Here is a 26,761-nt window from a genome sequence, read left to right on the forward strand (position 1 = left end):
TAATGCCACATCTGATTTGGCTATCAGACTAGCGTAGAATGCATATGTTCCCGGGTGGAACAGTTACTTGGGGAGAGCGTTGGGGGTGTTTCTATGTTTAGTGTTGACTTGTGTTAATGGGATAAGTAGGATTTAGTCTCTGTAGTGACATGAATTAAATGCTAGTGTTTCCCAAGGCAACAGGAACGCACATTTTAGCCATGGTTCTATTAAAAACTGAGGCACAGGAATCTTTAAATGACTGTAAAGAATTAACCTGGGGCAAGGGGAGGAATCTCCCAGTGCACCTATACGGGAAAAGTTTGTGTTCATAGCTACCTCTCAAGGGATAAAGACTGTGAGTCAATGTGCAGTAAGTAATGGCATCAATACCCAGCCTTGCTATACAGTCATACCTTAGGTTATAAACGCTGTGGGTTGTGCGTTTTCGGGTTGCGGACTGTGCCGAACCCGGAAGTACTGGAATGGGTTACTTCCGGGTTTTGGTGCTCGCGCATGTGCAGAAGCACAAAATGACATCATGCGCATGCGCTGAAGCGCCGAATTGTGTCACGCACGTGCACAGATGTGGTGCTGCGGGTTGCGAACATGCCTCCCACATGGATCACAACAAGTACAATCACCAGCATTGAGCATGTAAATCATAGAGAAGCCTTTCGCGTGCACCGATAACGTGCACACTTCTGAAAAGTAAAAATACACGTGTCATTTGAAAAACATGCAAATGGAAAAGTAGCAGACTTTATTGCACAAGCATCATAGCCCCGAAAAGCACCATTTCAAACACAACAATGGCATTTTAAGAATAACATCATGCAAGACAAAAACAGTCCAATGTTATATTCTTTGTTTTTTAATGTCGCTGTTTTCAGGTGGAATTCAAGGCGCACACTGGCAAATTCAGGAAGTGCAATTAAAGCTGATTTGGTGCTCTTGTGCCACAACCCTGCTTCCCCTGCTCCGCAAAGCAGGCTTTTTGCCGTGACAGTGAAATGCGCACAGAAGTGGGAGGGGGTGACAACTGCTTGATGCAACATCATATCACCTCCCTGCAAACAAAGCAGAATGAACGCTCAATAAATAGTTGATGTCGCCATACCTCCTCACAAACCTTGTGCAGATAAACTGGGGTGACTGCTCAATAAACAGGTCATCTGGAAGCAGCCGAGGTCATTGACACTGTATGCAAGTTAGCCTGCCTTTTCAGCTGCTTCATGGCAAATGTTTCCTGAAGAAACCTGCTTGCTGTCTTTACAGGCCAAAACTTGGAACTCCCAAATCTTTGAAACTGCCAAGCCAAAGAACTAGCTTGCGAATTAATTTTCTGTTACTGGAGCGGCTAATGGTTGCCTGAAAGAGATGTGACAAGCCCAGAGTTGTTAAAACTCTTTTGAGGACCAGAAAGCTGTAATTGACAATAACAAGGAGGTGCTGTGAATTGACTTGCTATTTCTAATTTTAAATTTCTTAATACATGAGAGCTGGCTCATTAGAGAGCCCTTTTTTATGAGGATCTTTCTCTACAGTCCTTGTTTCTTTCTTTTCCGAAACTGGGATTTTAAAGCTTTTAATTGTGGGTAGGTCCCAAAGGCTCTCTGTGTGTAACAATTAGTTAAAAATGCATTTCTAAAGCAGCCAATTAAAACCTGATTAAAACAGATAATGTGTGGGAAATGCTTAAAAAGCCTTCCTTTCTGACTAGCACAAAAAGCCAGTCTGGAGAGATGATTGAGGATGGAAACTAAATGAGTGTGGAAACTAAGTGTTTGGGGACAGAGGAAAACCAGCAGATTCAGAGAGGAGAACAAATGCCAAAAGAGCAAACAATGTGAAAAGAAAAGTGAGCCTGTGCTCTGGTGTGCAGGGAGGAAAAGGATCTTAATGCTGAATGAGTTTTAAATGTGACAAACATGGATTCCCCACCCCCTGAGGTTAAGTGTACTAGTGTGGCCCCATAATCATTGACCTCTAAAGGGAAGTCTTCTTTCTGCACATAACTGTTAAGTCTCTTTCTGCACAAAACTGCTCCATTTTGGGGAAGCCTTGCTCCTCTTTTCTCATGCTTTCTGAGAAGTTCTGCTTGTAGGCTTTTCCCTGCTTTTGCACACACTGTACGAACCTGCTCTTCACGCCTAGCTGAACCTGATTGTTATATTGTTACATGATATGACCAATCATTAGTAACAGACATCCTAAGCTCATGGAAAACAAACTGTACTTGCTCTCCATGCCTAGCTGACCATAACTATAGAACCCAATTGTTATATTGTTTGTGCCAATTAATCCCTAGTTACAATTCAATTAGGAGGCTTCATGCCTGTCTAGTTCTAGCTCCGATTCTCAGCCTTCTCTCCATCAATGATAAATGATCACATGTAATCCCCACCTTTCACATGTAATTCCCGCCTTAGTACTTATGTTAACCAATTACAAGTTTCTGTGTGTATGTATCAACCAATCAACCACAGGCCCACCTGTGGCAATGCTTGCAATATTCAATAAAATAGGCTCTCAGGGCCCGCCCTGACAGACGCCTAGCTACACCTGCCTCTCTCGTCTCCCATGATTTTTCATTTCTACATCTGGTGACCCCGACGTGCCAGATCCCTTGCGCAGCCGAGCAGTCAGCCAGCCTCATACTTCACTCGACTGGAGAAGTCTTAGCCGGCTACACCGTGAGTATGGGGGGGGGGAGCTTACAAAGTCCCAGAAAGTGCATGCTACTGAACTGCTTCATTTAGTCAGACAGAGAGGTGCAGGTGCTCATGTTTCTTTAAAGGAAATTGAACGTTTGTTATGTGAGATTGCATTCCAATGCCCCTGGTACCCTGAGGCAGGCTCCTTGGGGGTAGAGGCATGGCAAAAGATTGGAAAAACCTTTTTTGCAGAGCCCAGGGCTCCTATCCACTGTCTGCTAACTTGGCAGAAGTGCGCAGATGCCGTGGCAAAATTTGGACCTCAGGCGTCCCAGGCGTTTCCCTCGGCCCCTGCATCTCTGTCTGTTGGAGACAACCCCCCTCCTTATCCTAAGCTTTTGCCTCCTGCACAATCCTGCCAATCCCTCCCTCCTTTGCCTGCTTCCAACCCATCCACCCCCCCTTCCCCCCTCCTGCATCTGCTCATACAGGAGCTGTCCCTCAGCCCACAACCACCACCCCCATCCCCCCTTCCCTCCCTCCTATGTTTCCTTTGCCTGCATCCGCTTCTTCAGAAGCTGTGTCTCAGCCAACATCCACTTCCCCCCCTCTTTCTTCCCCCCCACTTTCTTCCCTCCCTCCTTCCACCCCTCCCTTGCCTGCCTCAGCTCCTGCCTGTTTCACGGGAGCTGTCCGTGTTGCACTTTCCCAGGCAAGGCAGAAAGGGCTCCTATCCTTAGAGGAAGAGTCTGAGTGGGCTGGGGTGTTGCCATCTGCTTTCCCTATTTCTTATGCAAACCCAGGCACAGCACAACAACAGGTGCTATATGAAACCCTTTCTTATTCTGTAATGCGAGAATTAAGAAGGGCCATTGCTGATTCCGGTTTAAAATCCACTTATGTGACAGGAATGCTGGATGGAATAGCAACTGCTTCAACTGCAATTGCCCAGGTCATTTTTCTAAACAATGCAGAGCCCCTGGCAGGGGTGCAAACAGGAATGGTGATGCCAATAAGGCTAAACCTTCCAAGAAATGCCCAAAGTGCGGTAAAGGCTATCATTGGGCAAATCAGTGCAGGAGTTCGGGAAACTCCTTAGGGGCCCCACTCCCGGGCCAGGACAAATAGGGAGCCCCCCTCCGCCGTTAGTCTCCACTATTAAAACCATCTCAAAGGATACACGCTCTGATTTTACCATCGACTTAATTAATAAAAAAAACCAAAGACACTGTTTTTACCTGGTGAAATTGTGCTTATGACCACCCAATTGGCAGGCCCACTACCTCCTAAAGTCGCAGGCTTAATTTTACCCAAATTTTCTGCGGCCAAAGAAGGAATCCAGGTTATTCCAGGAGTTCTGGATCCTTTATCCCACTCTTGATATCGCCGCTCTGTGAAATTGACTAACGATTGTGATGCTTTTGTCTCCTTTTTCAGTAGGTCTGAATATATCTCTTTAGTTGTTTCTCTCTTAGGAGTCCCTGGATTGGCTGTATGGAATCGTGTGAACATTAATTCTTCAGCTTATTCTGCAGAAAAAGCCCTGAATTTTACTTCACAAGCTTCTCACCTTTTGAATAAAGAACAGAGTGGACTACATAATGGACTTTTACAAAATTGTGCTATTGATTATCTATTGATGATTCATCATTATGGATGTGAACAAGTGGACAACATGTGCTGTTTTAATATTACTGATAATTCCAAAGCCATCCAAAAGCAGATCTCTCATTTGCAAAATCTCACACACCACATTAAACAAGACGTTGGTTTTTCTGGCCTCTGGGATTCTTTCACCCAGTGGCTTACTACCTAATCTTACTTGGCTTCGTAATCTCTTTCAATATGCCCTTGTCATTATATGCATCTTAATTTTGTTATGTTGCTTCCTTCAATGCGTTCCTGGCCTCATAAGCCTTTTCTCTCGGCTTCTCTCTCCCCCTCAACCACCTAATAAACTTCTCGCCGCCTACTTTGCGAAATGGCAACACCAACAGTAAACCTAAGGTGAGATGTGGACGGATTTACTTTGGGCATGCGTTGGCAAACCACGTATCCTGAAGTATTCTTGTCCCATCGATCCTGGACGGATTTATTTTGGGCATGCGTTGGCAAACCACGTATCCCGAAATATTTTTGTCCCATCGACCCTGGCGAACTTATTTTGGGCATTTGTTGGCACACCACTAATCCTGAAATATTTTTGCCTTATCTACCCAGAATGCCTCGCAAACAAGAAAAGAAAGGGGGAGATAAAGGGAAGTCTTCTTTCTGCACATAACTGTTAAGTCTCTTTCTGCACAAAACTGCTCCATTTTGGGGAAGCCTTGCTCCTCTTTTCTCATGCTTTCTGAGAAGTTCTGCTTGTAGGCTTTTCCCTGCTTTTGCACACACTGTACGAACCTGCTCTTCACGCCTAGCTGAACCTGATTGTTATATTGTTACATGATATGACCAATCATTAGTAACAGACATCCTAAGCTCATGGAAAACAAACTGTACTTGCTCTCCATGCCTAGCTGACCATAACTATAGAACCCAATTGTTATATTGTTTGTGCCAATTAATCCCTAGTTACAATTCAATTAGGAGGCTTCATGCCTGTCTAGTTCTAGCTCCGATTCTCAGCCTTCTCTCCATCAATGATAAATGATCACATGTAATCCCCACCTTTCACATGTAATTCCTGCCTTAGTACTTATGTTAACCAATTACAAGTTTCTGTGTGTATGTATCAACCAATCAACCACAGGCCCACCTGTGGCAATGCTTGCAATATTCAATAAAATAGGCTCTCAGGGTCCGCCCTGACAGACGCCTAGCTACACCTGCCTCTCTCGTCTCCCATGATTTTTCATTTCTACAGACCTCAGAGGTCATCTAGTACAGGATGCTGCTAAATAAACACGGGGACTACAGTGCAGGATCCAAGCATAACATTCTTGATAGATTGTGGCTGCCACATAAATATTAAAGTGTAGGTGGGTTCCCACAATGTAAGACAAAGTGATAACAGCAAGAAACTTTATTGAACTAACAGAACTAGACAACAGGGGCAAAGCAACTGCTTATATACATTTCTGAAGGCCTGGGCCACTCCCACTCCCAACGTGATTGGCTGTCTAAACTTCCAAGCTGTGAATCATAACTCAGAGTTTAAGGGCCAATGGCAGAGGCCCAAATCCTGAAATGTTCTGTGATTGGGTATCATGTATTGAATCAAAACACAGGGGCTCTGAATCCTTGGTCCAGACTCAAGCTCAGGCAAACAGACCACTGAATATATAGCAAATACCTCCAGCAAAGGAGAACCCTCCCATTCTCTCTCTCTCTGTGTGTGTGTGTGTGTGTGTGTGTGTGTGTGTGTGTGTGTGTGTGGCCTGTTTTGGGGAAGTGAGAAAGGAAGGAAAATTCTGGGCATTGCCTGTTTGGGGCTATGAAATGGCTTCCTAATGGAGCTACTTCCACAGGAACTGCAGCAGCATAATTTTACTGCCCATTATCGGTTCTTAGATTTCCAGGTTTTGCCCAGAGGCCCCCAAAGGTTGGGGGACTCTATGGATGCACTTTGGATACTAGTGTGGAGAGCCAGCGTGGTGCAGTGGTTAAGAACAGTAGACTTGTAATCTGGTGAACCGGGTTCGCTCCTCCGCTCCTCCATGTGCAGCTGCTGGGTGACTTTGAGCTAGTCACCCTTCTCTGAAGTCTCTCAGCCTCACTCACCTCACAGAGTGTTTGTTGTGGGGGAGGAAGGGAAAGGAGAATGTTAGCCGCTTTGAGACTCCTTAGGGTAGTGATAAAGCGGGATATCAAATCCAAACTCCTCTTCTTCTAGTGTTGATGCAGTTCCTGAAGTCCTTCCTTTTTTCTTTTGCTTGTTGCATTTTCTTTTCTTTTTTTGGGCACTAATGTCACTTGGTTAGTTAATATGTTAATATTTATAATTGTTATTCAAGCTTGTGGTCTCTTTTTCCGATAAAAGAAAACAACTCAATTTGAATAGCTATGAATAACATAAAGTCCTCTGAATAGTAGAAACAGGATCTCTATTGGCATTCATATGCCCCTGCCCTTAAAAATACTTGCTGCTTGAGTATTCTTTCAATTTCAGATCACCCTTATCAAGAGAGGCTGCTTAATGCATTGAGGGAAAGCTAATTTTTAGATGAATTATTCATAAATATCACTCTTTTCCAGTGGCAAATGCAACCTGAAATATAGTAATTTGTCCTAGTAGTAGTGTTTAAAACTAAAACAAAAAGCCCAACTCCATGGAAAACTGATTTATTAAATAAGCACCATTGAATTCACCTTCATTTCCAACATGTTCTCTTTGTCCTTTTCCTACTTGAGATGATTATTTTGTGAATATTTGATATGTATTTACAATAGTGCTCTCCCCTCCTTACAACTGAGATGTGAAGCTTGCTCATTATCAAGTAATGGACAAACATCTTCAGTATGCTGTACAGCTCATTGAATTTGTATGTTATTATTATTATTATTCTGCAAATTATTGCCATATTTTTACCAAAAATGCACAAATAGGGACACCCACATACTTTGTACTGCATCAGACCATTCCCTGTAAAATGCTACCTTTTTATCATTCCTAGCCATCTGCCTTTCTTTCTCCAAAGCACTAACATAAAATTCCTCCTTTGATTGTTCTCTTTCTCTGAAGTAGCCATATTTAGATTAGTAGTTGACTGATTTGAATGAAACGTTGGAAATACCCTTTAGGTTTTTTCCACATGCTTTAATTTCAGCTATTTTCAGCTATTTTCTTGCAAATGTGCTGTTAAAGAGGGGAGGTAATTGGAAGCTGCATCTCTCCAATTTTGTACCGCTTCTGCTAAGGAGATCAGTGCAGTTGGTGTTTGTTTGTTTGCCTGCTTGCATCCCTGGCAAGGGATGCCCATCAGAGGCAGAACCTTTAAATATTTTGGCCATTTTATTAAATATTTTATTGTGGGAGCCGAAGCCCCCACTGCCCCAAGGAGTTGGCTCCTATGACCTTTACATTGTGTGAACCCTTTGAGAGCTCCATTCTGTGTTTACTGTAGAGTCTGGAAACTGGGAAGAGTCACCTTGGTCTTGTCATTTAGCTACGTCCACAGGCCCATTTTAGCTAGAATCCATGAACAATATTTTCCTTTAAACCTAGGGATGATCTCTCTCTCCTCGTGTCATTGGATCAGAAGGCAAATTGTCCAGTTAAGAAGACACTCATATTTTAAATATGTGGACTAGTATGGATGGCTTAATCTGGTTTGCAATGAGTTCCCACATAATTTCAATGGATGTAATAGAATTTGTTGGTCATTGGCAGATGATGGGCAAATACTATCTCACCAGATGAGACTTCCAGGCAGTCAGCCACCTAGATAGCAGTCCTTAAATTAATGGTCGTAAATATTAATAGTCCTAAATAATCCTAAATTAATTAATAGTCCTAAATAGTCCTAAAGGTTCAGCGCGGGTGGCGCTGTGGGTTAAACCACATAGCCTAGGGCTTGCCGATCAGAAGGTCAGCGGTTCGAATCCCTGCGACGGGGTGAGCTCCTGTTGTTCAGTCCCTGCTCCTGCCAACCTAGCTGTTTGAAAGCACGTCAAAGTGCAAGTAGATAAATAGGTACCGCTCCCGCGGGAAGGTAAATGGCGTTTCCATGTGCTGCTCTGGTTCGCCACAAGCAGCTTAGTCATGCTGGCCACATGACCTGGAAGCTGTACGCTGGCTCCCTCGGCCAGTAAAGTGAGATGAGTGCCGCAACCCCAGAGTCATCTGCAATTGGACCTAACAGTCAGGGGTCCCTTTACCTTTACTTTTAAAGGTTCAGAATTGTGATTCAGTTCGCTGAAATAATAACTGAAACTTGTAACATCACAGCACCAGTGCTATGAGCAGGGGTGGAGGAAGGGCGTGTGGTGGGGGTGGTCTGCCCCGGGTGTCACCACTGAGGCGGGGTAACAAACTGCTGGGCAGCACTCACCATGGGGCCTGCAGCGCACTTAAGCCATGCGTCTTTCCTGGAAGAGGCTTATGCACGCAGGCTTCACACTGCCCCAAACGGTCCGCCCACCACCTCCCCCTCAGCTGTAGGGCGGCTGAATGGGAGGAGGCAACAGACTCCTTGGAGGCCCCACGGAGCATCCTGCCCTGGCTGGAGTGTCCTGCTCCCAGGCGCCCAATCAACTTGCTCCCCCACTGGCTATGAGATTTAGAAGCGATACATATATGACACTTGTTATTCTTCTTATTATAGTTACTGTGTCACTGAATACAAAGTGGCCTGATTGACACTTAGCACTTAAGTCAAACCATCGCTAAGCATAAACACACAAGGGTGCAGATCCTTGCAATAAAAACTGCAGCCTCTTCACTCCTCTCCTCTCCTGGTCCTCCTGCTGTTGTGCTGCCTGGAGCCAAGCTATGGTTTGGCTTGGCGTGATATTCAAACCCAGGATTGTGGCTTATCTCCCCCAGAGAAACTACAAGCTGTAGCCAAGGTTGGGTCTTGACTTAAGGCTCGTGGTTTGTTTTCCCCATCACTTTTCAAACTGCCCAAAGTCCATCTAGGGACTCAGTGCTAGGACGACAGTGCATTTTAATCCACTTCAGATGCACAAACCTACAATTCTAGTATGTGTTTGAATCCGTCCTGCAAACTGCTTGGTGCATCATTTGTTTAATGAAAATTGTGATCCTTGAGATTTAAGTACAAAGAGGGTTAGGGACTGCATGTCTGATTTATTTATTGTTAACCTTGGCTCTGTCTTCTTTTTTCCCTGCACTGTGGTGCTCCTTGTCTGTCATCTTGATCTTGTCTAGCCCATAACAATTAAAAATTTGTCTGCAGTTCATTTTCTTCTCTGTGTGAAAATAGAAGGGGAGTTAAAGCTCTTCTCATTTGATTTCATTTGACTGATAACCTTCTTCATTAATTCCACAAGATCGTGTTTTAATATCTGTCTCAATTACTTTTCCGGGTAATGATGAGTGACAGCCTAAAGAACCACATTTCTGAGAAACACAAAATGTATTCAGTGGAATGAACAGAGAATCCTGTTTGCGTATAGACCCTCTAGAAAAAAAATGTACAGAGAATGGGGATTTTCTTGCTATATATTTTGTGGTTTGTAGGAATAAAACAAGAGGCTATTTTCACTGGTGACACTCTAGCTCATTCTCCCCCAACATGATGTCCACCAGAGGTTTTGGAATACAGTTACACTCATTCCTGACCATTGACTAGGACTGGCTAGGACTGATGGTAATTGTGTTCTACAACATCTGGAGGCAACAAGTTGGGGAAGGCTGCCTAGCTTGACCTATGAACCTAAATAAGAAGGCCTGACTGTTTTTGAAATGAACCTTCTGTTCTTATATTCATTGTTTTGACAGGCTATTGCACTCCATTTGGATAATCATTAATCATATCAAATCAGTCTACGTAGACCATGTACTTTGGGAGCCAAAACTGGAAATATATTGCAAATTAGTAGACTTCATAATGCTTGAGAGCCACTGTAGTGTAGAAAAGCCAGTGTGGTTTGTATGTAGATTATCTGTATGGAGAAACCTGGATTCACATGTTTGCTCAGCATGGAGCTCACTGAATGACCTTGAGCACTCACACAATCTCATCCCCATATTGTTACTGAGGTACTAAGATGGATAATTCTGCGTACACCACCTGAGCTCATTGGAAGAAAGGTGGGATAGAAATGTTATAAGCAACTATTAGAAATTTGGATCAGCATTTGTCATGCATAGTGGGCCTTTATAAGAAGATGTGAGCTAATCACAGTGTTTCTTTAGAGCAGAGCTAAGGAACTTTTGGCCCTCCATGTGTTACTAAATCTCCCGTCACCCCTAATTTCTTGTCATGCTGTCTCAGGCTGATGGGAATGGAAGCCCAACAACATCTGGAGGGTCAAAGGTTTTCCAGCCCTGCTTTAGAGAAGAGAACATGGGCCTACCACTCCACCTCCAGTCTCTCTCAGAAGGCTCACCTTGATAAGCAAGATGGAAAGGGGAATGGGAGGGTCTTGTCTCTTACACATGATGTGTACACCTGAGGACCAGTATAACTGTGAGGTTAATGCTTCATTTCTCCTTTGCACTTCCAAGCTGGGGGAGCAATCCTGTTGCTGTCATGCTAGCTTCACAGGGGTTTAGTCTTCATAAACAATGTCTGGCTGTCCCTCCATTCATGGTGGACTTGCAGTGGCTGTAATAACTCCTTCAAAGTAGTAGCGTTCATTAGACATTTCTAAAATAGTCTTTATGCAAGTTTATTTAAGGAAGTGACAATAAAAGTGAATATTAGAGGTATTCTGTGATTTTAAGTCAAGCAAAACTGTTGGCATGGCCTTCTCCTGCTCAAGAGACTGAGCTGGCCTTTTTCCCACCGAAGGGCATATACTCATGATCGGTTCCATGTGCGACAGCTGCGGTTTTCAGTCAGTCAGCAGTGACTTCCAGCTGGAGTTGCTATACACTCAGTTGCTTGTAGGAATGCCAGTGGCATGTGCCAGACTTGGTGCCTTTTGACATCCCAGTAGGAGAACAGCTTTTCAACAGATGATGGTGCCATGCAAATGCTATTTTGTGTGCTTTGTCAAGCTGTCAGCATTTGCACAGCCACCCACTGAAAGCTAGTGTGGCGGGAAGTCAGCAAGCTGACCAGGGCAGCTGAAAACTCAGGCCTCTTTACCACTTGTGGCCAACCAAGTGGAAAGCAACTCACCAGTCATGAATTCTGGCCTTCCAGGTCCGTGACAATATCCTGGTCCTCTTTTTAACTGCCTAGGAGTGCAAAAATGGGGGAGACAACTGAGCATCTGGTGGGCTGCAATACATGGTGCTAAGCTGCATTTGGCTTGATGGGTCACAAGTTGCATTTCCCTGCAATAAGAAGAGATCATAAAAAGATTTAAGGTCCCCCTTCCCCAAGTTGGAATTCTATGTAGGGGGGAAAAGTCCTCTTGAGTACAGTGGAACCTTGGTTCTCGAACTGCTTACCTGATGAACAGATCGGCTCCAAAACGCTGAAAACCTGGAAGTAAGTGTTTTGGTTTTCGAACGTTTTTCGGAAGCCAGACATCTGACGCGGCTTCCGCTTGAGTGCAGGAAGCTCCTGCAGCCAATCGGAAGCCGCACCTTGGTTTCTGAACTTTTCAGAAGTCGAACAGACTCCTGGAACTGATTCCGTTCAAGAACCAAGATCTCACTGTATTTCGTTTCAATTGCTGTCTCTCACATTGCATGTAACAGAATTAGTTTTGTTCTGAGCACAGTATCTCCTTTAACCTCCCATGCACTTTTAAGAACCTAATCTGACCAGATAGGCTTTGTAATGTGAGTGATTTGTCATCCTGGATGGAAGAATTGATGCCATTCTCTATTAATCTGCTGGTTAACTTCCAGATATGAAAGAAATCATGTGTTTTTTTAACTGGGAGCTTTCTTTTCTCCTCCTCCTCCCCCCCCCCTGGCCCTGGCCCCCGGCCCCCCCGCCCCTGGCCCCATTTCTGTTTTTTGACTCCATCCCTCAAATTCTATTCATGCTTTATTTCATCCTTCGGCTATTAACTTTGATATTTCTCCTCCCACCCTAATCCCTCCTCCTTGCACTCTTCCCATCAGCAATCTTTTTCATCTGTTTTAAGTACAAGTCAAAACATTTGCTTGTGGTAATGTTGGCTTGACTTACCATTACAACGTTTAGCTTCTGCTTCTAGGCATGTAATCAAACACTAGCGTTAGTGGGAACTCTGTAATTGTATCATTAAAAAACAAAAATCTATAAATGCCCCCGAATAAAAGTTAGCTTTCCTTTCATGCTGAAATGTTCTATTTCTGCATAGATAAAAAAATAAAGCTATATTTAAATACATCAATCAAAGATTTGTGGGCACATTTTCAGTCCGATAATCTGTGTTGGGCTACAGTAGCAGAAGGCTTGTGGCTGCACAGCAGGAACACACTAACATTGAGAAAAAGGTCCTAACCCTGTGATGATGTAGGATGGATTAAGGTCAGAGTTAGGATTTCTTTTTTAACAAGATGGGATGAGGTGAACTATGAGGGAAGCTTTGTAGTTGCCACAGCCCTTTTCTTGCTCCCTTTGAACATTTGTGAACACTTGTAAGAGCTGCTGAATTTGTTGAAATTCCATCCATGTTTCCCTGCCTCAACCATGGTTTCTTGGAAGTAACACTATTTATGCCACCAATCTTTCTAACCAAATTAAATAAATAGTAGAGCCTGCTTGGTTGTAGGTGTGGTTGGCTGATTGTAACCTTGCCACAATTAAGTAATATCCAGTCAAGACTTTGGGAACATCAGCTGGTTCAGAACATGGCAGCCATGTCGTTGACAGGATCAAGTCACTGTGAGGTTATTGGAGAAAGGGGCTTTTGTTTCTGTGCACAATTTGAAGTGCTGGTTTTAACCTTTCTAAAGCCTTAAATGAAGGATGGTGAACCTGTGACCTTCTAAAGCTTTGTACACACTGTAACCCTGAAGGTATTGAAATGGAAAAAGTGAAACTAAAAACCATCCTTCATTTTGGCTAGTTTGGCATTTTCACATAAACTGCTCGTTTACTTGCTTCTCCTAGTCTAAAACTTGATAAAAGGCCAGCAAGGTGTTTGTTTGTTTGTTTGTTTGTTTGTTTGTTTGTTTGTTTGTTTTTAAAAACTGGTTCATGTTTTTTGTCTTACATTTAAAATAGATGAATCAGGAGGAGGTGAATGGTAAGGTATTTTTTCTGTGAAAGGTATTCTTTCAGTTACTTCATTTATAATAATGTACCTCTTTCAATAGATGCTGCATTTTAAAAGCTCTAGGAATTATGTGAATAGACCCCAGGCATCATCACAGAATATTTTAGCACAAAATCCTTTTAATCTTTCAAATGTGATTTCCTTTTTTAAAAATTCTTTGACTATAAAATCATAATTCAAAGCAGGAAAGTTCCAAGGTAGTCTGCAACAGGATTCTAATATATATGTATTTAATATGAAAAGTCTCCCGTGTGATATTGTGAACTGTACCACATATTTGACACTTTGTATTATTGTGAACGGTACTCCTTGACAGATTTAATTGCTTTAGCAGTGAAATGTCAAGTATTGACAGTCAGTTACGTAGGTAAAATCTAATCAGTTTGTGCAGGCACAATGCAGGGTGGACCAACTCACTTAACTTTTGTACCTTTGATAGAAACCATGCTCATTAAAATAATTCCTGAATCACACCCCCCCCCCCACACACACACTATTGTCCATTCCAGCAGTGCTATTGCTGCACATCACACCAGCCACATAGCTAATGGCTTATTCACTCTCACATTCTCTCAACTAGGAAAAGTGTTGTTCCTTCAACCATTGGCAAGGCAGAACAATCCCAGTGTAAAAGATGAGACACAACTCTGACATGGGCAGTGGGAACAGACAGAAGCAGCCTTTCATTTTTTAAAAATGAAAACTGGAAGTTGATGGAGCAAGAAGCTGCTGATCTGGGACATGTCCAAGGTTTAAACAAGAATTATGGATGATACTGTTGCTATAAAACAGTGGTCACACTCCAGAGAGGTCATTAGGTATGCCTCAGGGCTTGTACACGTCCAGCTGAACCTCTGAACTTATCTTTGAAACGCAGCTCCCCAAGCTGAAATGTAAACGACTTTTGAAGTTTTCAGAAGGGGCCTTCTCACAGGACAAAGGCATAGAGAGAGAGGACTGTCTAATGCCCTAGTGGGCAGTAGTATAACTCGTGAGGTATTAATTTGGAACTGCCTAGAATTTTTATATTCATGCTTTAATATCTAGCAAAGGTAGATTATGTACTGAATCTGTGCCTCACACTCTTGTAATTAGGATTAGGGCTAAAATGAAAGTACTTACTTTTTTCTAGGAGGTGGCCAAAAGTAACTTCCCACTGCACCCTTTGACAATTTTTCTGCAGTTGCTTCAAAAATCGCCACATGTTCTTTTGTGTCACACTCTTTGAATTTTCTTTGTTTGCCCCTTGGCGTAGCCAAACCCAGTTGACTACATAGGATGCTGATTCTTCAACACATTCACTCAGGGATCACCAATGTGACTAATCCTAGAAGGGGAGGGAAGAGCGCTGATACTGAATTTTTATAATGACTTTCCTGCACTATTAGCTAGCAAAAATGATGGTACAAAACAGGACTGGAAAAAAAACAAATATTCAAAATTAAAATCCACTTTGGGAAATGTTTCTCCTCCCCCCCCCCAGCCCAGATAGTTGTTTCCTGCTTAAAAACCAAGTCAGGAGAATATTTGGAGCAAACCTAACTTGTATTTCTTATTACTCTTACCTTTATTTCTCTCGCTCTGAGAATGTCATCATTTTTGAGTGTTTCATAAATGTTCTGAGGGTACCAATGCATTTTCTTATTTAACTTATGGCTACTTTTTCCTGGTTGAACGTTAATGATGTGAAACCTATTGATATTTTTTTTACTCCGTTTCAGATGCAGGAATCTCTGCCCCATGCCCTTGTTCTGACTGGATGATGCAGCGTATCCCTGCTCTTTGGAGAAGTCAGTCGATTTGCTGGTGAGTTGCAGCATGCCAATGAGGTACTGTGGTGCTTGAGATTTTATGCTGTCATAAAGATTTAGCTGTTATAGATTTCACCTTGACACTGGAGAGCTATTGTACTTGAAGTTTAAAGGTGCCCCAAAGAGAGCCTTCCATGCCGCCTTTCAGCTGTGCTTAAATCACCAGATTTGTAAATATATTTCAGGATTGTCTATAGGCAGGAGATTCCATAGAAAGAAAAGAGTGGTTTCCCATTCCCCCACTGCCTTCCTCCCTTTGCGGCAGTCTTTGAGGGAACCATAGGCACCAACTCCTGGGGACCAAGGCAGTTTTGTCCGCCATGTAGTTTTTGAGGGAGTAAGGCCCCCTCAATTTTCAGAGGGTGTTCAGCTCTGCCCCCTGGCTTCTCACGACATCAGGAAGTGATGTGTCGTTGCCCCCTTAATACGCTGGAGAAGCTGGCACCTCTGGAGGGAACTATGTAACCTATGAGCCAACACATACACTGCTAATCCTTGCAGTGTCAGAGGAAGGGAGAGAAGGAATTTCTTTGCTGCTCACACCACCACACCTTACAGCTTTAAAAAAAGTAAACGGGAATGTGCTTCAGCACTATGGGGCTCCTGGGCAATGGGGTGTGGAGGTGGGATCAGAAAAACAATCTCTTCTTGTTTTGGGGGGGATTAGCTAACTATTCAGTCCAAGCCAAATTTTGGAGAGCTCAATTGTTCCTGTGGTTTAATACCTTACCACTTCCTTTTCTGCCTCTTCTACATGCATTATCCATGCATGGATTCCTATACTACCAAACACCTAGCTCATCACTTTGGGCCTTTGTCCCATGTGTGGAGAGTTGTGTTCATGAAACAGCTGCATGCATGTATTGTCATGCACAAGGCATGATCAGGAGCCAGCACTGTTTAAAATGGCATGCGTATAAAAGAAAAATTCAAGGGACTGAAATTATTTGCATTGAATTTTAATATTTTAGATTCACCAGACATGTGGGGGGGGGAATAGTATTGTGTCAGTATGAGCCTATTTAATTTAGGTTTAGCAACTTATAGAATTGTTCATGGATGTTTAAAGGTGCTTGCTATATTTATCATTTAATTTTAATTTTTGGCATGTATTCTTAGTACACCTTTGAATTACAGGATTTTGCATGAAGGTTTTTGTGTGTGTTGTTATTTGTTTTATTATTCAACTAAGTTTTATACTGAATTAGCCTCTGACCAAACTTATATTAATTTCAATGGGACTACTCTGAATAAAACATAGTTGACTACCACCCTCAGGACTTATACAGCATAATTCAAATATTTTGTATACATTATCTCAGTAATCCTTACAACGGGCATATTAGGTAGACTTGTATAAGGTGCCACTGATTTCTGTCAGGAGCTAAAAATGCAATCTTGGGAGTAAGCCCTATTAAACACACACGTCTGAGTACACATATACAGAATCAGACTGTAAGATTGAGCAAATAGCAGCTCACCTAAGGTCACTTATTTTGAATTCATAGTCGCTTTGAACCGTTAATTTGCTGACTCGCAGCTTACTCTTGTGGTTGCTCTGCTATGCCAGCTCTCATTGTTCCAGCATCCACATAAAGCAGCTTGGCTTTCAGAATTATGGCAGCCTTCAGGTAAACCTCCCAGGCTGGATTCAGCCAACAAGTCCTGCTAGTGGAAGCCCATGCAAAGACTTCCACTAGCGCAATGGGGATTTCTCCTCTCTCCTCTGCTAGGCATGTGCAGGAAGGAGAGGGATATTGTTTCATCTGGCAAGCTGAAATGAAGGAACAATGGACAAAATATATTAAAAAATTAAAAAAGTGTCCGATAGCACCTTAGAGACCAACTAAGTTTGTTCTTGGTATAAGCTTTCGTGTGCATGCACACTTCTTCAGATACATATATTTTGACTGCGGCAGACTAACACGGCTACCTACCTGAATCTGGAACAATGGCCTTAGCACTTCGTTGAGTTCCTCTCTGTGTGTTTCAGTGATGATAAACAGTGGATCATATCACAGTCACCTAATAGTTGGAAGCAACTGAGGCAGATATCCAGAAAGTGAACCTATGCAGAGAGTGCTTAATCTTCAAGTTAGTAGACGAGTCCTGCTCTAGATTGGTCTCTAAGAAATTGTAGTGGGAAAGTATCTGCCAGCTTCCTAAATATCAAGTGGTATAAAGTACTCATTGAGAACCCAACTGCTGAAGACAGAGATTTAAGAACTGATGTTTCAAATGGAAGCATCATAGGGGGAAAGAATCAATGGGGAAGCATCTCAGTCTTGTCAGATGTTCTATCTGTGTCCTTAACAGCATGACTTAAAATAGAACAATTCCTAAGAGTTGCTGCAGCAGGAGAACTGGAATGGACTGACCCAGATCCTGTGGCCATCATCTGTGGTCCTAGTCTGTGTGCATCCTCCATAGGCGGGCAGCACAAGAATGGGTCTTTTCTGCAGTGGCCCCACATTTGTGGAATGCTCTTCCCAAGGAGGCATGCCTGACACTTGCATTACATATCTTTAGGTGCCAGCTGAAAATGTTTCTCTATAGCCAGGCCTTTGGCTGATTAAGCAATCTATGGCCTTTCAAATGTGTTTGTGGGAAGGGGGTTATTGGCTTGTTTTTGTTTTATTATGTATTTCATGTTCTCATTTTGTATTTTTATGTTGTGAACTGCCTTGTGATCATCGGATGAAGGGTGGTATACAAACTGAATAAATAAATAAATAAATAAATATTAATAATATAATCAAATCTGGCCATTATGCTTGTGAGAGCATGGGTATGATCAGCATCCATACTGGAGAGGGGGGGGGGATTGGTTTCTCACTGTTTAAACAATATATTTTGCTACAGTTTGCATTATAATCTGAGATATTTATTCCCCACCGTGTTAATTTGGTTTATTAGTAGTAGCAGCAGCTGTAGTATACTACATTTCATAAAAAGATCACAGAAGGAGTTTCTTCAATAATATTGTCTGTTGTTGGTCCCAGCCTGGTTTGGCTGCCAATGACTTCTGTTGATTAAAGGAAAAATATACAAAGTAATGCATCATGGCAGCCAGCACAGGAGGATGATAAATGGTTCTTACATCTTCACTGTTCATACGAAGAAATAGTTTTATGGCATGCTAGGAAAGAAAGCAGCATTAGACGTTATGTGCAACCAAGGAGTGGGTGCTCGCTGCTCTGCTTCCATGTATGGTGAAATTGAGGATGACACCTTAATCAGAAAACTCAGGTGTTTTCTATTCAACAGACGAAGCAATGAAATGGATTTCATGAAGAGAAGGGGTCTCTTTATCAACAGTCTGTGAGAATGTAGCTTTCCATTCAGGAGAGCATGTGTGTTAGGGCTTTTTCCACTGAGATGTTCCATTGAGATGTTCCATTGAGACACAACTTGTCTGCAAGATACAGCTGCATCAATGGCATGATATCTATTGGCAATGCAACAGGAGCGGCAACTGGGCTGCACATTGATTCTCTTTGCATTCCAGAGGGAGAATTTGAAGAGCTTCCCAGAACTTTGGAAAGTGGGAACCATCAATTAATGAGGGTTGCCGCAGCGAAGGGAAGACATATGATTAATGGGTTAGTTTCCTTTTGGAAGTATCTGTCTCTGAAGCCTTGATTCTACCATCTTTAAGGGGAAACATTTCTTTAAACCTGCTGACAGTACAAAAGTGGTTTGCTACCACTTTTGTAGCAAACTGTATTTAAGAATTGCACAAGTCTATTTGGTAGTTTCTTTCGTCTTGTTGGTTGTTAATAAAAATACAATTTATAAATAATTAAAATTAGAGGGTTTTCAGCTGTGAGTCTGACACACACCACACCAAAATAGCACTACCCACGAGGGTTATAGTGGGAAATGAAGTCTGCAGTCTGAGTTCTGGTGAGCCATAGGAAACTTTACGTACTTCGGAGAAGGCCAAAATGAACATTTCAATCCAAAATAGAAGTTGGCCAGCGTGTGCAAGTCTACACTTCTTTAAAAAGATCTATGACTCCACCTAACTCCTAGCTGTGAAATACAGGGCATGACCACATCGTATTTCCTTTTCTTCAGTCCATCTCCCATTAAGCAAAGGAAGGCTTTAAGCTTTCCAACCAGGCCTATAGTGATGCACACACACAAGTTTGCATGAGGGCCCTTCCATGCAGCCCTAGCCATCTGCCTGAATATAAGAGAATGAGAGGTGGGGAATGTGAGGTGCCCCACAACTTACTGTAACAACTTCATGGTGAGGTCCAGCACTTATTTTTCTTGAAGAAAATCACTGACTTGGATTGAAAAAACGGCCAGGGAAAAAACAATGCTGTCCAGGGTTGTAAAGACTGCGGAGAGAATACCGTATTTTTCGCTCTATAAGACGCACCAGACCACAAGACGCACCTAGTTTTTGGAGGAGGAAAACAAGAAAAAAAATATTCTGAATCTCAGAAGCCAGAACAGCAAGAGGGATCGCTGCGCAGTGAAAGCAGCAATCCCTCCTGCTGTTCTGGCTTCTGGGATAGCTGTGCAGCCTGCATTCGCTCCATAAGACGCACACACTTTCTCCCTTACTTTTTAGGAGGGAAAAAGTGAGTCTTATAGAGCAAAAAATACGGTAATTGGGTGCACTCTTCCCACCTTAGATCAAATCTATGCTGCCAGGTGTCATAAGATAGCAGCAGAGATAGCACAGGATAGTGCGCTCCCCGGAAATGATTTCTTTCAGCTTCTGCCTTCTGGAAGAAGGTATAGGGTTATAAAGACCAGGACTAGCCACCTGAGAAACAGTTTCTACGCAAATGCAATTCTGGTTCTAAACTCAGCATAATGGGTCTCTATAGTATAGTGTATTTTTTAGTATAGTGTATTTTATAGTATAGTATAGTGTATTTTTAAATGGGGTTTCAGAGTTTTTAGGGGGTTTTGAATGTTTTATGTAGTTTTTCAATTTCATTGTTCTGTATGGGACAATGACAATAAAGATATCGTATATCGTATATATCGTATATCAAAGGCCCTCATAAGGAAGCAGCCCTGGCAGAGGCATACATCTGCCCCAAATAAGCTAGTAAGGCTGTATGCTAAATTCCCGACTGGTGATTTCCTCCGACTCTCCCTCCACATTTCTCTCTTTCTTAAAATGATTAGATGCAGCTTGGTGCCTGTTTCCCTTCAGTTGTCATTAAGAAATGACAGCTGTGTCTCGTGCAAATAAGCACAGCCTATTTCATACAGGCATCAGTCCAGGGGATCATTTGCTTGTTGCTTAATCTTCGTTGGTTATGGATAATTAAGATGCACCTGTTAAAAGTCCCTGCCTTGTTCACTGACATCCCTGCTTAATTATACCACATACCTGCTTCTTTGCAAAAACAAATTATTCCAGAGAAATGTGGTTTCATCTCTTTTTCACGCTCATTCATTTTATAGCTCTAAATGGATCTGCTGCAAATACCATGGTAGAAGCAAATTAAAGTGCCCTCCATTTATAATGTATGGCCACAGTGGACAGCGGCTTACACCAGAGAAAAGCAAGTATTAATTTCACATGGCTAACAATGGCCAAAGCAGTTACTTTCACTGTTCACTTATTCTGGGATGGATATATATATATATATATATATATATATATATATATATATATATATATATAATTGGTGTACTGGTTTAAGTGGAATTAAGTGGAAGGAGAGAGGATCTCTTGCCATTCCTAACCCAATAAGGTCGAACAATTATAACCCCGGGCCCTAAATGTACTGTCCATTTTTAAAATAGCAAAAAATAAAAGGATAACATCTTGGGCATAGAAAGTTCTTTACTTATTATAAGAATATGTGTGCAATCTGCCGGCATTTGCTGTTCGTTAATTTAACCATAATCAAATTTAAAATGAAAGGGAATATATCCTTCATCATTATGACAGCTGTCATATGTAGAAATTGATCCAAGTTGGCGTTCGGCATACACCTGGTCGTCCAGGAAAAAACAGGCAAGAATTTTAAAACACAATCCTGTTGATTTTGCATTCCTAAAATGGTAGCCATCATTGCGCCCAAACCATTGTTATATCCCTGATAGACCTTTGCCTGGATTGTATCAATTTAGACTGCAGGCAGTAATTCATATTCCACCAGCCCCTCATATAGAAAACTAGGTTAACAGAACCTTTTCCCTTGTATGCTAGCTTTCCATCAAGTAACACCCCCACAAACACCACCCACGCCTGCAGTCTGAAAGACTACAGGCAAGTCACTGCTTTTCCACCTCTATGAAAACTAGTCCCAAGTTACCAACTCCTGTTTGTCTCTTGGAGCCCAGAGCCAAGTGAAACATTTCATCAGAACTTTCAGATAACTTATCGCTACATTGGTAGTCTGTCTTACATGAACAGTCTTCATTTGTTTCCTAAATAACAATCACTACAATTGTTCCATAGATTAAGCCTGTTGCACTGCAATTCTCCTGGTGCATTTTGCTCCTGGAAATTATTTGCAAAGAGCCTTGCCTCAGAAATTATTGTTTGAAATCATCATTACATCCAAACGGTTTAAGAGTTTAGATGCTTTTGAGATGGGAGGTAATTTCCAGGCTGAGGTTGTCCCTTGGGGAATTTTCCTTCTGCCAGTCAACCAGGGAATGATTACAGTTCCAGAGTTTTGTGCGTATACAACCATAGTCATAATTATTCATCTAAGAATTGCAGAAGAACCAACTCCTCTCCCTGCAATAATGCAAGTGAAACTGGCAAACTAGGGGGAATATATAAACAGTCAGCTGCTGAAAAGTGATCGTTTTCTCCGTTCCCCAAAGAAGAAGCTGCAGAACCAACACCCAAAGTTCCCCCTCGCTTTCTGGCCTTTGTTTCATTTTAAATCATAAAAGTAATTGTCAAAAATGCTGCAGAAAAGACTTGCATATCAAAGTCTCAGCAGAACATTTCCTTTGCTTCAGATAAATGGACTGTGATTCAGAGGCACAGATGTGTGTTGATTTGCAGGAAACAAAGCAAGGTTACATGTGGCAGCCGCGCCATCAGCAACTGGTTCACCTTGCCTGCCTGGAAAGCAAAAGAGATTGACAAGGTTCAACTGTAGAACGTAGTGCAACTTTTTTATATTATATATGAAAGCAAGATTCGTTTGAAGTCTTTGAGAATGTTCAAGTCAGCCCTGGAGGAATGTTAGGCTTCAGAGTGTTTACCTCTGGCTCTTGTTCCACATTCTACTGTTTTAAGGTGGCCATGAGGCATTGAGGGGAAGAGAAAAGCTTAAAACAGGTGAGGGAGAAGAAAATCTAGTTCCGTATAAGGGCAAGTGAAAACTAGCAGGTTTTGGTGATTTGTAAGGGGCAGTGGGGTGTGTGTGTGTGTGTGTGTGTGTGTGTGTGTGTGTGTGTGTGTGTACTGTACAGTGGTACCTCGGATTAAGAACTTAATTCGTTTTGGAGGTCAGTTCTTAAACTGAAACTGTTCTTAACCTGAGGTACCAGTTTAGCTAATGGGGCCTCCCGCCGCCACTGCGCCACCGCCGCACAATTTTTGTTCTCATCCTGAAGGAAAGTTCTTAACCTGAGGTACTATTTCTGGGTTAGCGGAATCTGTAACCTGAAGCACCTGTAACCTGAAGTGTCTGTAACCCGAGGTACCACTGTATTTGTTCTTAGCCCTGAGAATATTGCCCCTTTCCTTTCCTATTTTCCAATGCAGACCCACAGCATTCAACCAGAGCCTAACACCCTCTGAACACTGAGGGGGCCTGCAGGGGCGGAGCAATGGGGGTGCTGTGGGGGCAGGCCACACCAGGTGTCATCCTGAATGGGGGTGACATTCAGCACACATCTCCGCCCATGACTCCCAAGCCTATGGCAAGCGGCGGCCCTGATGGGCCGTCAGGGCCACCGGCAAAGCAGCAAAGCTCCATCCTTCTGCCCTGGCTCACTGTAGGCTTGGGAGTCACGGGCGGGGGGTTGCCACACTGCCCAGGCTCCCTGGTGGAGGAGGCAGGCAAACAGGCAGGCAGGGGAGAGGACAGGTGTCTTCTCTGAAGCAGGGTGACATTCGGTGCGCCCCCCGCCTGTGACTCCCAAGCCTACAGCAAGCTGGGAGAAGGGGGGTTGCTTGGCTGACAGCCAAGGAGACATGGGTGGGGGGTGACAAAAAAATTATGCATCGGGTACCACCTGACCTTGCTACACCTCTGGGGGCCTGGCCCCCTAAAAACACACACACACACACATACATTGGGGTCCCCGACAGTGCTTCAGCCCCTAGGAGCTGGTGCCTATGGACTAAAGGAAAGATGGAAAAACCAGTGGTACCGTATTTTTCGGACTATTGGACGCACCGGTCCATAGGACGCACCTAGATTGGGGGGGGGGAAATAAAGGCAAAAAAAAATTATCCCCCCCCCCAGGCGCGGGGCTGGGGCGGGGAAGCCCGAGCTTCCCCCTCCCCCAGAACGGGACCCAGAGCCATGCTTTGGCATCGCTCTGGGAACTTGCGGGGCTGGGGGAGGAGGAAGCCTTCCGCCAACCTCCAAACCATGTCGGGAGACAGCGGGATGGCGCGCTGCGCCTCTCCCGCTGTCCCCCGAGCTTGTGGGGCTGGCGGTGGGGCTCTCCTGAAGCCGGGAGGTTGTGGGGATGGTGGGGGGGGAGAAGCAGGCTTGCTTCTCCCTCCCCCAGCCTCCCGATCAGGTCGGGGAAAAGCGGGATAGCGGAGCGCCGCCATCCCGCTTTCCCCCGACCTGATCTGGAGGTTGTGGGGATGGTGGGGGGGGAGAAGCAGGCTTGCTTCTCCCTCCCCCAGCCTCCCGATCAGGTCGGGGAAAAGCGGGATAGCGGAGCGCCGCCATCCCGCTTTCCCCCGACCTGATCTGGAGGTTGTGGGGATGTGGGGGGGGAGAAGCAGGCTTGCTTCTCCCTCCCCCAGCCTCCCGATCAGGTCGGGGAAAAGCGGGATAGCGGAGCGCCGCCATCCCGCTTTTCCACGACCTGATCTGGAGGTTGTGGGGCTGGTGGGGGGGAGAAGCAGGCTTGCTTCTCCCTCCCCCAGCCTCCCGATCAGGTCGGGGAAAAGCGGGATAGCGGAGCGCCGCCATCCCGCTTTCCCCCGACCTGATCTGGAGGTTGTGGGGATGTGGGGGGGGGAGAAGCAGGCTTGCTTCTCCCTCCCCCAGCCTCCCGATCAGGTCGGGGAAAAGCGGGATAGCGGAGCGCCGCCATCCCGCTTTTCCACGACCTGATCTGGAGGTTGTGGGGCTGGTGGGGGGGAGAAGCAGGCTTGCTTCTCCCTCCCCCAGCCTCCCGATCAGGTCGGGGAAAAGCGGGATAGCGGAGCGCCGCCATCCCGCTTTTCCACGACCTGATCTGGAGGTTGTGGGGCTGGTGGGGGGGAGAAGCAGGCTTGCTTCTCCCTCCCCCAGCCTCCCGATCAGGTCGGGGAAAAGCGGGATAGCGGAGCGCCGCCATCCCGCTTTCCCCCGACCTGATCTGGAGGTTGTGGGGCTGGTGGGGGGGAGAAGCAGGCTTGCTTCTCCCTCCCCCAGCCTCCCGATCAGGTCGGGGAAAAGCGGGATAGCGGAGCGCCGCCATCCCGCTTTCCCCCGACCTGATCTGGAGGTTGTGGGGCTGGTGGGGGGGAGAAGCAGGCTTGCTTCTCCCTCCCCCAGCCTCCCGATCAGGTCGGGGAAAAGCGGGATAGCGGAGCGCCGCCATCCCGCTTTCCCCCGACCTGATCTGGAGGTTGTGGGGCTGGTGGGGGGGAGAAGCAGGCTTGCTTCTCCCTCCCCCAGCCTCCCGATCAGGTCGGGGAAAAGCGGGATAGCGGAGCGCCGCCATCCCGCTTTCCCCCGACCTGATCTGGAGGTTGTGGGGCTGGTGGGGGGGAGAAGCAGGCTTGCTTCTCCCTCCCCCAGCCTCCCGATCAGGTCGGGGAAAAGCGGGATAGCGGAGCGCCGCCATCCCGCTTTTCCACGACCTGATCTGGAGGTTGTGGGGCTGGTGGGGGGGAGAAGCAGGCTTGCTTCTCCCCCCGCCAGCCTCCCGATCAGGTCGGGGAAAAGCGGGATAGCGGAGCGCCGCCATCCCGCTTTTCCACGACCTGATCTGGAGGTTGTGGGGATGGTGGGGGGGAGAAGCAGGCTTGCTTCTCCCCCCGCCAGCCTCCAGATCAGGTCGGGGAATAGCGGGGTGGCGGCTCTGCGCCTCCCCGCTGTCCCCAGCTTTTGGGTGCAGGCTGCTGCCCGCAAGCCTTGCGAGCCCGCGGGACATCCCGCCGGGCTTGCAAGACTTGGGATAGCTTCCTGAAGCCTGGAGAGCGAGAGGGGTCGGTGCGCACGGACCCCTCTCGCTCTCCAGGCTTCAGCAAAAGCCTGCATTCGCACCATAGGACGCACACACATTTCCCCTTCATTTTTGGAGGGGAAAAAGTGCGTCCTATAGTGCGAAAAATACGGTAACTGAATAGAACAGGTGCAAACCACTTCTGTACATAAGAATGACAGAAAAAAGTTCTAAACACTGGCTGTGGATAGGATTTTAATACAGCTTTAAGACAGCGGTGATAAATAACACAAATTCTTTTTTATTAGCTACTTCTACATAAATTGGAAATTCTGAACCACAATTAACTTTGTCAGATACTTTTCAGAGGTTATTTAAAGTAAACTCCCATTGGTGAGCCGAGGTATTGGATTTACTAGCAATTATTTGTGCAGTCCCAAAATGCAAGATTAGTTCTTTTAATTAATAACCTTTTGGAGACTTTTACTGCTGCAATAGATTAATCATTCTAAAATATTCTACAGTTGCGTTATAGGACTCCCTGCCGATGTTGCGACTGCTGTAGTTTTCCACACAGAATAAAAAGATAGAAAGTCTTGATTGCACATTAATGAGTATAAGATTTTATGGCTTTTAGCTGGATGAGTTTGCTTTAGATCCGGAGTATAGAATTTTAATTGGGGATAAATGGGAAAAATTATCCTGAAATTCTCTGCTTCAACAATACAGTATTGTACACCAAGCGTACCTTTATTGCAGTGCCATTTTTAGTGGAAATACTTGAGGCAAGGGTTACTTGAACTTGTTATAACTATTCATAATTTAAAAATATGACAAACAATATCTAGATCAGCTGTATTTCAATTTGATTGTTTGATATAGAAACAAATGATAATGGCAATAAAATGAACCAGCTGCCAAAAACATAAAGCAATTAGTAGAAGAAATGAAAAGTGTATTGAAACAGAAGAACAGAAGAACATATAGTGCCTGTTTCAGATTTGGAAGAAGTTCAATGTCCTTTTCTATTTGATTTTATGGTAGTGATATTGGATAATGAACATAGAAAAACTTTAAATAAGAAGTGAATAAATAATCTTCGCTTACTGTTTTCTATCACTGCTGTGGCCGTTGCTCACCAGGAAAATCTCAAGCACAATTTCCAGGGCAGCAAGTGGAAATTTGGCACTTCATACCTCACTTCCTCTGTTCAAAAAGCCTCACAATGCAAAA

General features: G+C 44.3%; 1 long non-coding RNA gene across 1 annotated transcript; it reads right to left on the minus strand.

Annotated features, from left to right (window-relative positions):
- Positions 1–878: 878 nt before the first annotated feature.
- LOC308583441 lies at positions 879–26,761 on the minus strand. The gene is made up of 5 exons (XR_014006219.1): positions 26,636–26,761; positions 14,553–14,757; positions 11,390–11,448; positions 9,403–9,509; positions 879–1,049 (listed from the first exon to the last, which is right to left on the minus strand). It is a non-coding gene; the product is annotated as an uncharacterized lncRNA (long non-coding RNA).

Source organism: Podarcis bocagei (assembly GCF_964188305.1).
Source record: "Podarcis bocagei genome assembly, chromosome: 3".
Lineage (NCBI taxonomy): Eukaryota > Metazoa > Chordata > Lepidosauria > Squamata > Lacertidae > Podarcis > Podarcis bocagei.